Below are 17,413 nucleotides of genomic sequence, written 5' to 3'. Positions count from 1 at the left end.
GACCATTCGGCCCATCAAGTCTATTCTGCCATTCATCATGGCTGATGTATCTCTCCCTCCGAACACACTTATCCTGCCTTCTCCCCATAACCTCTGACACCCGCACTAATCAAGAATCTATCTATCTCAGTCTTAAAAATATTCATTGACTTGGCCTCCACAGCCGTCTGTGGCAAAGAATTCCACAGATTCACCACCCTCTGACTAAATAAATTTATCCTCATCTCCTTCCTAAAGGAACGTCCTTCAATTCTGAGGCTGTGACCTCTAGTCCTAGACTCTCCCACTAGTCGCAACATCCTCTCCACATCGACTATATCCAAGACTTTCACTATTCTGTACATTTCAATGAGGTTCCCCCTCATCCTTCTAAACTCCAGCGAGTACAGGCCCAGCGCCGACAAACGCTTCCTTTAACCTGAGCCAGGACCTGGGTCTTAGTCAATGAAATCTCGATAATTGACATGAAGCAGAAAAACGTAGTGAGCGGCAGTTTCAAGGGGATAAATAACCAGTCACCTTCAGCAGACAAGGCCACGGAACAATGCAGGAACGTGGGAAATGAGGAGCCTCGTGCTTCATGGTCATCAGATGTGAATAAAGCAGAGGCACGGGGAATTCACACCTGCTCTACTTGTAGTACAAAGCCCTCAGAACAAGATTGGTCACAGCATGAACGGAGATAATGGCGTGCACATCACCACTTTAGTTTGAGTGTATACATGGAGTCATTCTTGCTGACCAAGGATATCAATATATAGATGTGTCTGTGTCCCTGTGTGTGTGTGTGTGTGTGTGTGTGTGTGTGTGTGTGTGTGCGCGCGCGCATGTGTGTGTGTGTGTGTGTGTGTGAATATGAGTTTGTGCGTATGTGTGTGTGTGTGTCCGCATGTGTGTGTGTGCATGTGTGTGTGTGTGTGAATATGTGTGTTGGTATGTGTGTGCATGTGTGTGTATGTGTGCGTGTGAATATGTGTGTGTGTGTGTGTGTGTGTGTGTGGGTATTTGTGTGTGCACGTGTGTGTGTATGTGTGTGTGTGTGTGTGTGTGTGTGTGTGTGTGTGTGTGTGTGTGTGTGTACGCATGTGTGTGTCTGTCTGTGTGTGTGTGTGCGTGTACGCATGTGTGTGTCTGTGTGTGTGTGTGTGTGTGTGTGTGAGTGTGTGTGAGTGTGTGTACATGTGTGTGTCTGTATGTGAGTGTGTGTGTATGTGTGTGTGTGCATGTGTGTGACTATGTGTGTGTGTGTGTGTGTGTGTGTGTGTGTGTGTGTGTGTGTGTGTGTGTGTGTGTGTGTGTGTGTGTGCGTGTGTATCCATATCCACAGATGCTGCCTGACCCGCTGAGTTACTCCAGCACTCTGTGTCTACTCCTGATGCTGTTTGATATTTAATTCCAGCCTCAGCTACAATGTCTGATCTTGGACAGCAGAGGGCAGCAACAAGCTCAGAGCAATGTTGAATCCATCGGAGACCTGTGTTGCCCGATCCCTGCATTCCAGGAGGTGACAATCCTGGGACCACGGACGGATTGGGACTTTGTGCAATGCCCACCTGTCACCTGCATATGCGTCAAGGAACACAAGCCAGAAAATAAAATATTTGGTGCAAAAACACAAATCTACTTCATTGGTGACCCATGGACTACCCTTGATCGGACTTTACCTTGCACTAAACGTTATTCCCTTATCATGTATCTGTACACTGCGAATGGCTTGATTGTAATCATGTATTGTCTTTCTGCTGACTGGTTAGCACGTAACAAAAGCTTTTCACTGTACCTCGGTACAGTGAAACTAAACTGGTCTGAAACTGGAGGAACAGCGAGTCAGGCAGCATCTGTTGACGGAATAGTTAGATGACGTTTCGGGTCCATTCGAAACATCGTCTGTCCAATCCCTGCCCAGGTTCAGCTAGACCCACTGAGTTCCTCCCGCGCTTTTCATCTTTTTACTCAAGGTGCCAGCATCTGCAGTTCCTTGTGTCCCCATTAATGTTGTGTTGCTGCCGTTCATTTTTTTACTTTAAAGCACACATTTTCCACAAGACCAAATTTTATTCTGTATCTCAAAGATCTGGATGGAATCACCCATTCCTTCTCTCCAGAGATGCTGCCTGTCCCGCTGAGTTACTCCAGCATTTTGTGTCGACCTTCAGTTTAGACCAGCACCTGCAGTTCCTGCCCATTCACCATTCACACTCATCTTGAGTTCCTGCATCAATTTTCACAAATTAAATCTAGGCAGCACAGTGGTAGAGTCACTGCCTCACAGCGCTATAGACCCGGGTTTGATCATGACTACCTATCTGCTATCTGTGCGGAGTTTGCACGTTCTCCCCGTGACCTGCGTTTCCTCCAAAGACGCGCAGGTTTGTAGGTTAATTGGCTTTGGTAAGATTGTAAATTCGCCCCTAGTGTGTGTAGGATAGTGTTAGTGTGCGGGGATCGATGGTCGGCACGGACTCGGTGGGCCGAAGGGCCTGTTTCCACGCTGTATCAATAAACTAAACCGGGGATCCCATAAATAGACAATGGTCAAATTACAAAGTGCTGGAGCAACCCAGCAGGTCAGGCAGCATCTCTGGAGATAATGTTTTGGGTCTGAATTGTTCCCCTTTGCCTGCTTTCTCCCCCATATTCCATCCAACCTGCCTATTCCCTCCACAGATGCTGCCTGACCCACTGAGTTACTCCAGCACTTTGTGTTCTACAGTAGATTCCAGCGTCTGCAGTTCCTTGTGTCCACACAGCCTTGCTCTGCTCACAAAGACCGTTAATTGTGTTCAGACAAACAAAAATAACGGTGTCGTTTTATATCATACAAAGGGCATCTCAAAAGGTAGACACAAAATGCTGGAGTAACTCAGCGGGTGAGGCAGCATCTCTGGAGTGAAAGAAGGGGCGACGTTCCAGGTCGAGACCCTAAGGGTCCTTCTCTCCAGAGATTCTGCCTCACTCACCCGCTGAGTTACTCCAGCATTTTGTGTCTACCTTCGGTGTAAACCAGCATCTGCAGTTCTTTCTTACACAAGACATCAGGCTGAGCACAAAGGCAAGCAATATTATAGAAGTCTCAGTTGGCAGATGGGATTTAAGACTAAGTTGTGTATTATCACTTTCCACAATTTAAAAATAGCAGTTTAATTGTTGCTAAGTAACCAGATCAGCTGTGATTCTTTGTTGATTTTTTATATTAATGAATAATTCCATCGATTATCCACCGTTGTTTTTGACCGGGGGCGGGGGGTGGACAGGGTATTTTACCCAGGGTGGGGGGAAAATCAAGAACCAGGGACAGAGGTTTAAGGTGAGAGGAGGATTAAAAGGAACCTGAGGGGCAACTTATTGACACAGAGGGTGGTGGGCGTATGGAACAAGCTGCCAGAACAGGTAGAAGGTAGACAAAAATGCTGGAGAAACTCAGTAGGTGAGGCAGCATCTATGGAGCGAAGGAATAGGTGACGTTTCGGGTCGAGACCCGGAAGGGTCTCGACCCGAAACGTCACCTATTCCTTCGTTCCATAGATGCTGCCTCACCTGCTGAGTTACCAGAAGGGTCTCGACCCGAAACGTCACCTATTCCTTCGTTCCATAGATGCTGCCTCACCCGCTGAGTTACCAGAAGGGTCTCGACCCGAAACGTCACCTATTTTAGACTGGGGGGGGGGGGGGGGGGCGGGAAGAAAAAGGAATAGGCAGAGACAGGGGGCGGTGGGAGAGCTGGGAAGGGGAGGGGAAGGAGGGAGGAAGCAGGGACTACCTGAAATTGGAGAAGTCTATGTTCATACCGCTGAGGTGTAAACTACCCAAGCGAAATATGAGGTGCTGCTCCTCCAATTTGCGGTGGGCCTCACTCTGGCCATGGAGGAGGCCCAGGACAAAAAAGGTCGGGGATTCGGAATGGGAGGGGGAGTTGAAGTGCTGAGCCACCGGGAGATCAGGTTGGTTATTGCGAACCGAGCGGAGGTGTTGGGCGAAGCGATCGCCAAGCCTGCGCTTGGTCTCACCGATGTAGAGCAGCTGACACCTAGAGCAGTGGATGCAATAGATGAGGTTGGAGGAGGTGCAGGTGAACCTCTGCCTCACCTGGAACGACTAAAAGGAAGGAACATCTTTTGTCACAGTTTGGATTCTTGTGGCCAAAAAATCCATGAATGTGCGCCTCATACACTGAAATTTTATTGATGCTGTTTCGAGGGTGGGAATAATACATTTCAAGTGGCAAGTTGGTGCATGTCAATGAACTAGGAGGTGGTTAAAATCTGCAGCATTATCTCATTAGGAAACAATTACTGTAATAAAGGCAGAGATTTATAGAGCGGGCTGGATTCTTTAGCAAAGGAGAGTTAGCAAGATGTCAAGGTGGTTGCTTGTGATGCTCAGCGCTGCGTTACTCTTTAAAGTCAGTCTCCTCTGTGTTGCAACAGGACCGTAAGCACAGCGAGAGACTTGTATAATGAATAATATATTTGCACTGCCACTTAATTAGGGCAGGGGAAAGCAACGCTGAAAACAAGCGAGGCAAATAATTAGATGTCAATTACTCCGCTCGGGCTGGGCGAATGATTCGGACGCCTACTTCTGTCAGCAAACACCACAGGAATATTCAGGAATATGACATTAAGGGAATTTGCCGTCACACTAGATAATGTGCTGAGGCCACAACTCACTGAAATGACCCTGAGCAAGGTGCTCATGTCAATTGTCCACCTACCACCCTGTTATAGAAACATTGACACAAATAAATAGAAAACAGGTGCAGGAGTAGACCATTCAGCCCTTCCAGCCAGCACCGCCATTCAATATGATCAAGGCCGATCATCCAAAATCAGTACCACGTTCCTGCTTTCTCCCCATATCATAAAAACAGAGAAACATAGAAAATAGGTGCAGGAGTAGGCCATTCGGCCCTTCGAGCCTGCACCGCCATTCAATATGATCATGGCTGATCATCCAACTTAGTATCCTGTACCTGCCTTCTCACCATACCCCCGATCCCTTTAGCCACAAGGGCCACATCTAACTCCCTCTTAAATATAGCCAATGAACTGGCCTCAACTACCTTCTGTGGCAGAGAATTCCAGAGATTCACAACTCACTGGGTGAAAAGGTTTTTTCTTATCTCGGTCCTAAATGATATCCCTTGATCCCGTTAGCCCAAAGAGCAATATCTAACTCTCTCTTGAAAACATCCAGTGAATTGGCCTCCACTGCCTTCGGTGGCAGAGAATCCCACAGACTCACAACTCTCTGGGTGAAAAAGTTTTCCCTTATCTCAGTCCTAAATGGCCTACCCCTCATTCTTAACCTGTGGCCCCTGGTTCTGGATGCCCCCAACATGGGGAACATTTTTCCTGCATCTAGCGTGTCCAATCCTCTAAGAATTTTATATGTTTCTATAGGATCCTTCTAAATTCCAGCGAATACAAGCCCAGTCGACCCATTCTTTCATCATACGTCAGTCCCGCCATCCAAGCAGGTCACAAGGAGAACGTACAAACTCCACACAGACAGCACCCGTAGTCGGGATTGAAGGCGGGTCCCCGGCGCTGTGAGGCAGCAACTCTACCGCTGCGCCACTGTGCGCCCCTAATGCTCACCTGTTTTGGGACAATATCAAAAATCAGTGGGGAAAAAAGACACAAAATGCTGGAGTAACTCAGCGGGTCAGGCAGCATCTGTGGAGAACATGGATAGGTGACGTTTCACAGAGTGCTGGAGTAACTCAACGGGTCAGGCAGCATCTGTGGAGAACATGGATAGGTGACGTTTCACAGAGTGCTGGAGTAACTCAGCGGGTCAGGCAGCATCTGTGGAGAACATGGATAGGTGACGTTTCACACAGTGCTGGAGTAACTCAGCGGGTCAGGCAGCATCTATGGAGCTAAGGAAATAGGCAAAGTTTCGGGTCGAAACCCTTCCGGGTTTCGGCCCGAAACGTTGCCTATTTCCAGAAGGGTTTCAGCTCGAAACGTTGCCTATTTCCTTCACTCCATAGATGCTGCTGCACCATAACTCAGCGGGTCAGGCAGCATCTGTGGGGAACATGGATAGGTGACGTTTCACATAGTGCTGGAGTAACTCAGCGGGTCAGGCAGCATCTGTGGGGAACATGGATAGGTGACGTTTCAGGTCGGGACCCTTCTTCATTGGTTAATGTTGATAAATGGTCATGCTAAATTGTTAATTGTTGCTTACAAGAGAAGATAATGACTCTCCAATAACTCAGTAAACCCTCACTGGCAGATTTAACTCAATATAGTTAAAATCTATGATTTATGCTGAAATTGTACACATTATGTGGGAGACATTATGAGTTCATCATTCATCGCTTCAGCTTCCCCTGAGTAATCTCTGGTCGACAGGATATTGTCATAGAGTGTTTAGTTTAGAGATTCAGTGCGAAAACAGGCCCTTCGGCCCCACGAGCCCGGGCTGACCAGTGATCACCCCGCGCACGAGCACTATCCTACACACACTGGGGACAATTTACAATGATACCAAGCCAATTCATCTGCAAACCTGCACGTCTTTGGAGTGCGTGAGGGAAAAGGATGGATGTCGTTCTGGTCAGGACCCTTCTTCTCCAGAGATGCTGCCCGACTCGCTGAGTTACTCCAGCGCTTTGTGTCTATCTTCGGTACAAACCAGCACCTGCAGTTCCTATCTACGCAATGTTTTGGGTCGGGTCCATTCTTTAGACTGGCGGTGGTCGTGGGGGAGGGGGAGACATGGCGGGGGGGGGGGGGGGGGATATTGGGGTGGTGGAGATGGGGGGGTGGGAGGGTGGAGATGGAGGGGAGATGGAGGGGAGATGGGGTGGATAGGGGGGGAGATGGGGGGGGAGATGGGGGGGGATGTGGGGGAATTGGGGATGGGGGTGAGGGGGATGGGGTGGAGATGAAGGGGATGGGGGGGGGATGGGGGAGAGTGATGCTGGAAAAGGGTCTGGTTTCTCGGTAGTCGGTTTTGCTTTGAGATTTTCAATTATCAATCCCTGCCGTTAACATCCAAATTCATCAGGGAAACAAATACTAAAAGCTGGTGGAATGGGAAATATACATTGGGAAGTTGGTGAAGAGTGGAAATGGAACATTGATGGCTGATGATGATGCAGTTTATATGTAAAAGCTGAGATCTGGCAGTGTATCTAACTTGTTACACATGTACGAGCGTTTGTCTGCTCTGTGTCTCTATTACATTTCTCATTTCTGTCCGCGCTCATGTTATTTTCAAGTTGATCTTTTCCGATGCCGTAATGTCATCCAGCACAGAAAGGCCCTTCAGCCCATCTCATCCATGCCCACCAAGATGCCCCGTCGAAGCTAGTCCCATTTTCCCGCATTTGGTCCATATCCCTCTAAATCTTTCCTATCCATCTACCTGTCCAAGTGTCTTTCAAATCATACCTCAACTACTGGCAGCCTGTTACACACACACACCTTGCTGGACTTTCAAATGTTTAAGAAGGAACTGCAGATTTAGCTCAATATAGGTCCCGTTTCATAGAAACATAGAAAATAGGTGCAGGAGTAGGCCATTCGGCCCTTCGAGCCATTCAATATGATCATGGCTGATTTCAACGTTGTATCTCCAAAACTAAATGTCGCTAATTTATTTTCGTAACTGTTTCCGCGGAGACCATCGTAACTCTCGACATCTTTATTTGCCCACATTAGATTTTTACAATCAAACTCTCCAGTTTATTCGCTGCACATAGAATATTACTTTCCCCGGCTTGGAATCCAATTCCACCTTCAGGTTCGTTACACATGTCCTCTCTGCCGCGCCTTCCAGCTAAAATCAATCGACTCCTCAAAGCCTGACTTGTCAAAGAGCGTTAAGCTGCACTAAGTAGAATGTCGTAAATCATCCCCCATTCTGGACTCTTCTATTCTCCGCGCTGATCGTATCACTGCCATTTAATGCCCGATTTCCAACTAGAAATATTTTCGCAGGACCAATAAATAGATTAGATTAACACTTGGATCAGATTTTGTCTTTTGTCTCGGTCGCCTGGGGGCAGAGAGATTGTGTCTTGCTCATTATTATAAAAATAAAGCCATGTCGGTTGTAAAATCCCAAGTTCTTCATTTCATCTTTTTGGAGTTGGAACGGGGTACTGATTGGGGATGATCAGCCATGATCACATTGAATGGTGGTGCTGGCTCGCAGGGCCGAATGGCCTACTCCCGCACCTGTTGTCTATTGTCTATTGTTAATTGAGTTCCTCCCATTTCTACAAAACATTGCTGGACTTTCAAATGTTTAAGAAGGAACTGCAGATGCAGGAAAATCGAAGGTAGACAAAATTGCTGGAGAAACTCAGTGGGTGAGGAATTGGTAGGGAATTGAAGAATGCAGGTGAACAGAGGGATCTGGGAATAACTGTGCACAGTTCCCTGAAAGTGGAACATCATGTAGATAGGGTGGTAAAGAAAGCTTTTGGTGTGCTGGCCTTTATAAATCAGAGCATTGAGTATAGAAGTTGGGGTGTAATGTTAAAATTGTACAAGGCATTGGTGAGGCCAATTCTGGAGTATGGGGCACAATTTTGGTCGCCTAATTATAGGAAGGATGTCAGCAAAATAGAGAGAGTACAGAGGAGATTTACTAGAATGTTGCCTGGGTTTCAGCAACTAAGTTACAGAGAAAGGTTGAACAAGTTAGGGCTTTATTCTTTGGAGCGCAGAAGGTTAAGGGGGGACTTGACAGAGGTCTTTAAAATGATGAGAGGGATAGACAGAGTTGACGTGGACAAGCTTTTCCCACTGAGAGTAGGGAAGATTCAAACAAGAGGACATGACTTGAGAATTAAGGGACAGAAGTTTAGGGGTAACATGAGGGGGAACTTCTTTACTCAGAGAGTGGTAGCTGTGTGGAATGAGCTTCCAGTGGAAGGTGGTGGAGGCAGGTTCGTTTTTATCATTTAAAAATAAATTGGATAGTTATATGGACGGGAAAGGAATGGAGGGTTATGGTCTGAGCGCAGGTATATGGGACATGGGGAGAATACGTGTTCGGCACGGACTAGAAGGGTCGAGATGGCCTGTTTCCATGCTGTAATTGTTATATTATATGGTGAGGCAGCATCTATGGAGCGAACGAATAGGTGACGTTTCGGGTCGAGCCCCGGAAGGTCTCTCTGGTGGAGTGTAGGAATAGGTGAAGTTTCGGGTCGAGACCCGGAAGGGTCTCGACCCGAAACGTCACCTATTCCTTCGCTCCACCAGAGCACCCGGAGAAAACCCACACGGGTCACAGGGAGAACATACAAACTCCGTACAGACAGCACCCGTAGTCAGGATCGAACCCGTGTCCCTGGCGCCGTGAGGCAGCAACACTACCCGCTGCGCCACCGTGCCGCTCCCTTGAGAATGCGGATTGAGCACAGATTCTCCACGGGCGGGGAGACAGCTTTGATATTATTCCTACTTTGTTAAAGTTTTCATCAAAGCAATAAATCCACAGTCTAATTAGTCACAGAGCCCTTCAGTGTGGAAACAGGCCCTTCGTCCCTTCGGCCTATTTCTACACTGAAGGGTTCTGTGACTAATTAGATATCCCTGCTACCCATGTACCTGTCCAAGTGACTCTTAAATGTTCTTGTACCTGCCTCAACGACCTCCTCAGGCAGCTCATTCCACACCTATTACCAACTGAGCTGGAAAAGTTGTCCCCTCCGGTTTCCATTGAATCTTTCCCCCCTTCCTCTCACACCTGAAACCCGTGTCCCCTGGTTCTTGCTGACCCTACCTGTAGCTCAGGCCCCTCGAGTCCTGGCGACACTGTTGCCCGAAAGTTCTTCAGTCCAGCAACGAACAAAATGCTTCATCCGACTGATTAAAGAGAAGGGCTAAATATTTCAGTGCTCGATTTGAATCGGTGATTGAATACAATCGCGACAATATATTTTTAAATGTTTTAGTTTTAGAGAAATCCAAGACCCGGGTTCGATCCTGACTACGGGCGCTGTTTGTAGGGAGTTTGCACGTTCTCCCCGTGACCGCGTGGGTTTTCTCCGGGTGCTCCGGATTCCTCGCACACTCCAAAGACGTGCGTGTTTGTAGATTAATTGGCTTGGCATAAATGTAAAATTGTCCCTAGTGTGTGTAGGATAGTGTTAGTGTGCGAGGATCACCGGTTGGCATGGATTCAGTGGGCCTTAAGGGCCTGTCTCACTTATGCGATACAGCGTGGAAACAGGCCCACACCGGCCAACATGTCCCACCTGTCCACCTCTGATCCATATCACTTCAAACCTGTCCTATCCATGTACCCGTCTAACTGTTTATTAAACGTTGGGATAGTCCCAGTCTCAACTACCTCCTCTGGCAGCTCGTTCCATACACCCACCAGCCTCTGTGTGGAAAGGTTACCCTACACAAAAGGGAATTTTATCTGTTTCCTCTGGAATTCAGCGGGAGACACTCGCTGCGAGCGTGACAAATGCTAGTATTATTACACCGTTCTACATTGTCTTCAACATCATCTTTATATCCCGGCTATCAAATTAATGAAACGAAACACAGCTACACGGTTACGGTAGCTAATTTGGCGTTAAAATGCGTGGTTAAACCTATAATTGTTAAACTTGGCTGGCCTTGTTAAACAATCAATGAATCAAGTGCTCACACGCTCGCGTTTAGAATGGATCAGACTTGCTAGAGTGCCAACCCCATACATTCATCAGCTCACCTCGACACGGAGGACCGTGAGCTACTGAGAATATTTATCGGAAAAATGACAGCAGGAACGTGAAGATTCCATTAGTTTATTCCATCCCGACATATTCTGCTCGTTGTGAAATTAGAAAATATCAAAAATGAGTCAACAGGACGTTGCCGGGACTCGAGGGGCCTGAGCTACAGGGAGAGGTTGGGCAGGACTAGGACTTTATTCCTTGGAGAGCAAGAGGCTGAGGGGTGATCTTATACAGGTGTGTAAAACAATGAGGGGAATGGATAGGGTGAATGCACAGAGTCAATAGACAATAGGTGCAGGAGTAGGCCATTCGGCCCTTCAAGCCAGCACCGCCATTCAATGTGATCATGGATGGTCATCCCTAATCAGTACCCCGTTCCTGCCTTCTCCCCATATCCCTTGACTCCGCTATCTTTAAGAGCCCTATCTAGCTCTCTCTTGAAAGCATCCAGAGAATTGGCCTCCACCGCCCTCTGAGGCAGAGAATTCCACAGACTCACAACTCTCTGTGTGAAAAAGTTTTCCTCTTCTCCGTTTTAAATGGTCTACCCCTTATTCTTAAACTGTGTGGCCCCTGGTTCTGGACTGCCCCAACATCGGGAACATGTTTTCTGCCTCTAGAGTGTCTAATCCTTTAATAATCTTATATGTCTCAATAAGATTCCCTCTCATCATTCTAAATTCCAGAGTGTACAAGCCCGCTCTAATCTATCAACATATGTCAGTCCCACCATCCTGGGAATTAACCTTGTCAACCTACGCTGCACTCCCTCAATAGCAAGAATGTCCTTCCTCAAATTTGGAGACCAAAACTGCACACAATACTCCAGGTGTGGTCTCACTAGGGCCCTGTACAACTGCAGAAGGACCTCGTTGCCCCTTTCGGAGTGGCGGCGCGGCTCTGGCTGCAGAGGCTCACCGGCAGTTCCGTTTGTTTGTGTTTTTTGTGTTGTTTATTTTGTTTTGGTTAGTCTAGTTATTGGTTTTTAGTTTGTGTTTTGGGGGGGGGGGGGGGGGGGGGGGGGGGTTGAGACGGGGTTTGCAGTCTCTCCCTGCGGGGGAATGCAACTTTTTTGTCGTATTCCCCTTCTCTGCGCTGAGGCCTAATGGAGCTGGCGACCTCGAGGCTCTGGAGGCAGAGCCCGTCAGGACTCGCCCTGAGCTCGCTCCCGTGAGGGCGGTCCGGCTCAGGGCTGGAACAGTGCTCCCGTGAGAGGTTGTGAGGGCGGCCAGCCCGAGGGTGGAACGAGGCTCCCGTCGGAGCGGCCGAGCTCGGGGAGGTGCGGCGCTCGCAGCCCGAGGGAGGTTCGGCACCCAAGTCGGGGCGGCCCAGCCCGAGGGAGGTTCGGCACCCAAGTCGGGGCAGCCCGGCCCGAGGGAGAAGCGACGCCCAAGTCGGGGCGGCCCAGCCCGAGGCTGAAGACGGTACCCTACTCACGTGAGGGTGGCTGGGATGGTGTTCTGGCGGTGGTGGCCTGAGTCCGGGGTTCGGCCACGGGCCAGCAGCTGCGTCTGCAGGACTGGTGGGCGGCAGCTTCGACCACCGCGGTGTTTGAGCCGCGAGGACAGGTTTTAACATCGCCCGGGGGGTATCGCCTCAGCGCAGAGGGAGAAGAGGAGGGAAGAGACTGCAGACCTAAGACTTTTGCCTCCATCACAGTGAGGAGATGCTGGGTGGACTCACTGTGGTGGATGTTAATATGTGTTTATTGTTGTTTTTATTGTATTATATGTATGACTGCTGAAATTTCGTTCAGACTTCGGTCTGAATGACAATAAAGGCTATCTATCTATCTATCTATCTATCTATCTATCTATCTATCTATCTATCTATCTATCTATCTACTCTTTTACCCAGAGTAGGGGAATCAAGAACCTGAGGACAGAGGTTTAAGACGAGAGGGGAACGGTTTAATAGGAACCCGAGGGGCAACTTTTTCCACTGGGAAGTAGGTGTGTGTGTGTGTAACGGGCTGCCAGAGGAGGCAGTTGAGGTATGATTTGAAAGACACTTGGACAGGTAGATGGATAGGAAAGATTTAGAGGGATATGGACCAAATGCGGGAAAATGGGACTAGCTTCGACGGGGCATCTTGGTGGGCATGGATGAGATGGGCTGAAGGGCCTTTTCTGTGCTGGATGACATTACGGCATCGGAAAAGATCAACTTGAAAATAACATAAGCGCGGACAGAAATGAGAAATGTAATAGAGACACAGAGCAGACAAACGCTCGTACATTTGTAACAATTTAGAAACACTGCCAGATCTCAGCTTTTACATATAAACTGCATCATCATCAGCCATCAATGTTCCATTTCCACTCTTCACCAACTTCCCAATGTATATTTCCCATTCCACCAGCTTTTAGTATTTGTTTCCCTGATGAATTTGGATGTTAACGGCAGGGATTGATAATTGAAAATCTCAAAGCAAAACCGACTACCGAGAAACCAGACCCTTTTCCAGCATCCCTCTCCCCCATCTCCCACCCCCCCCCCCCCCCATCCACTTCATCTCCACCCCATCCCCCACCCCAATCCTCCCCCAATCCACCCCATCTCCCACATCTCCACCCCCCCATCTCCCCCCTATCCACCCCATCTCCCCTCCATCTCCACCCTCCCACCCCCCCTATCTCCACCACCCCAATATCCCCCCCCCCCCCCCCCCCCCGCCATGTCTCCCCCTCCCCCACGACCACCGCCAGTCTGAAGAATGGACCCGACCCAAAACATTGCGTAGAGAGGAACTGCAGGTGCTGGTTTGTACCGAAGATAGACACAAAGCGCTGGAGTAACTCAGCGAGTCAGGCAGCATCTTTGGAGAAGAAGGGTCCTGACCAGAACGTCATCCATCCTTTTCCCTCACGCACTCCAAAGACGTGCAGGTTTGCAGATGAATTGGCTTGGTATCATTGTAAATTGTCCCCAGTGTGTGTAGGATAGTGCTCGTGCGCGGGGTGATCACTGGTCAGCCCGGGCTCGTGGGGCCGAAGGGCCTGTTTTCGCACTGAATCTCTAAACTAAACACTCTATGACAATATCCTGTCGACCAGAGATTACTCAGGGGAAGCTGAAGCGATGAATGATGAACTCATAATGTCTCCCACATAATGTGTACAATTTCAGCATAAATCATAGATTTTAACTATATTGAGCTAAATCTGCCAGTGAGGGTTTACTGAGTTATTGGAGGGTCATTATCTTCTCTTGTAAGCAACAATTAACAATTTAGCATGACCATTTATCAACATTAACCAATGATATCCAATTCTGAAGAAGGGTCCCGACCTGAAACGTCACCCATCCATGTTCCCCACAGATGCTGCCTGACCCGCTGAGTTACTCCAGCACTCTGTGAAACGTCACCTATCCATGTTCCCCACAGATGCTGCCTGACCCGCTGAGTTACTCCAGCACTCTGTGAAACGTCACCTATCCATGTTCTCCACAGATGCTGCCTGACCCGCTGAGTTATGGTGCAGCAGCATCTATGGAGTGAAGGAAATAGGCAACGTTTCGAACCGAAACCCTTCTGGAAATAGGCAACGTTTCGGGCCGAAACCCGGAAGGGTTTCGACCCGAAACGTCACCTATCCATGTTCTCCACAGATGCTGCCTGACCCGCTGAGTTACTCCAGCACTATGTGAAACGTCACCTATCCATGTTCTCCACAGATGCTGCCTGACCCGCTGAGTTATGGTGCAGCAGCATCTATGGAGTGAAGGAAATAGGCAATGTTTCGAGCTGAAACCCTTCTGGAAATAGGCAACGTTTCGGGCTGAAACCCGGAAGGGTTTCGACCCGAAACGTTGCCTATTTCCTTAGCTCCATAGATGCTGCCTGACCCGCTGAGTTACTCCAGCACTCTGTGAAACGTCACCTATCCATGTTCTCCACAGATGCTGCCTGACCCGCTGAGTTACTCCAGCACTTTGTGTCTTTTTATGTAAAGCAGCATCTGCAGTTCTTTCAATCTCACTGATGGAAATTGATGGAAAGGTACAGCTTGGAAACAGGCCCTTCAGCCCATCGACTCCTTGCCGACCATCGATCACCCGTTAACACCAGTCCCATGTTATGCTACTTTTACATCAACTTTCCGCACACTGGGGACAAACTACAAACCCGCACGTCTCTGGGTCGTGGGTCGAAACATATGCGGTCTCGGAGAGAACGTGCAAACTCCACACAGACAGCACCCGAGGTCGGGATCGAACCCAGGTCTCTGGTCTTTGGGGAGAAAGATTTAATAGGATACTGAGTGGTAACATTTTTCACACAGAGGGTGGTGGGTGTATGGAACGAGCTGCCAGAGGAGGTAGTTGAGGCAGGTGCTATCGCAATGTTTAAGAAACAGTTATTAGACAGGTACATGGAGAGGACAGGTTTAGAGGGATATGGGCCACACACAGGCAGGTAGGACTAGTGTAGATGGGGCACAAAAATGCTGGAGAAACTCAGCGGGTGCAGCAGCACCTACGGAGCGAAGGAAATAGGCGACGTTTCGAGCCGAAACCCTTCTTCAGACGGGGCATGTAGATGGGGCATGTTGGTCGGTGTGGGCAAGTTGGGCCGAAGGGCCTGTTTCCACTCTGTATCATTCTATAACAATTGTGAAAATTGTCCAGCAGTATTTAATGCTAAGCAATAAACATGACCTGATAACTTCTGCACTGTCTTCTTAGTTTCAAGAGCAGAATAAAATTGTTCGCATCGATATTTCTTTGTAGGATACAACAAGCATGCGTTCATAATTCCACCAGGCGCCCAATATATTTGCCCAGATTCAATCCCACACACCCATCAATTTTCCCTCTAATCTCTTCTCCCCTCTCTCCCAACCCATCTTCCCATATTCCACCACCCACGTTCACACCAAGAGCAATAAAACTTACTGGCAGAAATATCTTTGGGCCGTGGGAGCAGTTGAGGAGAACCCAGAAGAAGGTGTGGACATGTGGACTCCACACAGATAGCAGTGGTTATATGTTGCCCTGTCGGATGGAACTGCAGGTGCAGGTTTAACACCGAAGACAGGCTGGAGTAAAGGGCCTGTCCCACTTGCGCGTCATTTACGCGACATCATTTACGCGTCACGACACAAGACGCGCGCATCATGACCCACACGTGCTGCGCGCATGGTGTGTGGTGACGTAGGCAGTGGCGCGTGGGTCAGTCGCGGCGCCCCAGGATTTTGGGATGTACACTATCTTTGCCCGCCATCTGCGTGACGCGCGAATGACGCCCAATTGGGGCAGGCCCTTAACTCAGCGGGACAGGCAGCATCTCTGGAGAGAAGGAACGGGTGACTTTTTTGTGTCGAGACCCTTCTAAAACTGCCTAAAAGAACCGACGCTGCACTCCCTCAATAGCAAAAATGTCCTTCCTCAAATTAGGCCACAAAATGCCGGAGTAACTCAGCGGGACAGGCAGCATCTCTGGAGAGAAGGAACGGGTGACGTTTCGGGTGGAGACCCTTCTTCAGTTGAGTGTTGGATGTCGGACTCCGCTCACCAGGGTCGTGAGGCAGTGACCCTCTCAGCCACGGCACTGTGCTACCCTAAACAGTCAATCCACAAGCCCAGTGGCGCATTTGTGAAGGAGTATAACATCTCTCCAGGCACAGCAGATGATGATGAGTTTGCTACATAATGTCCCCAACACAGCAAAACACAACTTAAAAGCAGCTATTTCACACAAAGTCATTTAACGAGGTTCCTGATGGTGCAATAGCCCCTCTTTCAGAAGGTTTAGCAGCAGTAATTTACGATTTGTAAATTAGACTATTTTCAAAGACCTGGCCTTCTTCCAGCTAAAATCTACACTGCAGGTGAAAATATGCTCATCCATTTAGTTCAAGGTCTTCCACAACCCAGAAGGCTGGAGAGAGAGCAGCGTGAAGCGCTTCAGTGGAACGAGGAAAATGACTGAAACATAGACAATAGGTGCTGGAGTAGGCCATTCGGCCCTTCAAGCCAGCACCACCATTCAATATGATCAAGGCAGATCGTCCAAATTCAGTAGCCCGTTCCTGCTTTCTCCCCCATATCCCCTTGATTCCGTTAGCCCTAAGAGCTAAAACTAACTCTCCCTTGAAAACATCCAATGATTTGGCCTCCACTGCATTCTGTGGCAGAGAATTCCACAGATTCACAACTCTCTGGGTGAAAAGATTTTCCTCATTACAGTACTATATGGCCTACCCCTTATTCTTAAACTGTGTGTCCCCTGGTTCTGGACTCGCCCAACCACGGGAACATTTTACCTGCATCTAGCCTGTCCAATCCTCTAAGAATTTGATTATGAAAGAACTGAAGATGCTGGAAAATCGAAGGTGGATATAAATGCTGGAGAAACTCAGCGGGTGAGGTAGCATCTATGGAGCGAAGGAAATAGGCAACGTTTAGGGTAGAAACCGTTTCGGGTCTGAAGAAGGGTTTTGACCCAAAATGTTGCTAACAGTGATCTCCATCCACTTTGATCCGTTTCCACACCTTAAACTTCCTTATCTATGTATCTCCCTCTCCCTTGACTTCAGTCTGAAAAAGGGTGTCGACCCGAAACGTCGCCCATTCCTTCTCCCCAGAGATGCTACCTGCCCCGCTGAGTTAGCCCAGCATTTTGTGTCTATCTTCTGAGGAAAAGGACTTCATGCTTTAATGTTGAAGACACTACATTGTGGTCGGGAAAGTAAAACAAGTTAG

General features: G+C 48.5%; 1 protein-coding gene and 1 long non-coding RNA gene across 7 annotated transcripts in view; one reads left to right on the top strand and one right to left on the bottom strand.

Annotated features, from left to right (window-relative positions):
• rbfox1 (RNA binding fox-1 homolog 1) overlaps positions 1 to 17,413 on the bottom strand; it is a 778,480-nt gene that overhangs the window by 697,595 nt on the left and 63,472 nt on the right. The gene's annotated exons all lie outside the window — the stretch shown is intronic.
• On the top strand, positions 119 to 17,291 carry LOC116985995. The gene is made up of 4 exons (XR_004415384.1): positions 119 to 129; positions 2,137 to 2,142; positions 7,425 to 7,427; positions 17,172 to 17,291. It is a non-coding gene; the product is annotated as an uncharacterized LOC116985995 (long non-coding RNA).

Source organism: Amblyraja radiata, chromosome 22 (genome assembly GCF_010909765.2).
Source record: "Amblyraja radiata isolate CabotCenter1 chromosome 22, sAmbRad1.1.pri, whole genome shotgun sequence".
NCBI classification, from domain to species: Eukaryota; Metazoa; Chordata; class Chondrichthyes; order Rajiformes; family Rajidae; genus Amblyraja; species Amblyraja radiata.
The sequence above is the reverse complement of the archived record's forward strand: the minus strand, read 5'-3'. Positions and strand labels throughout refer to the sequence as shown.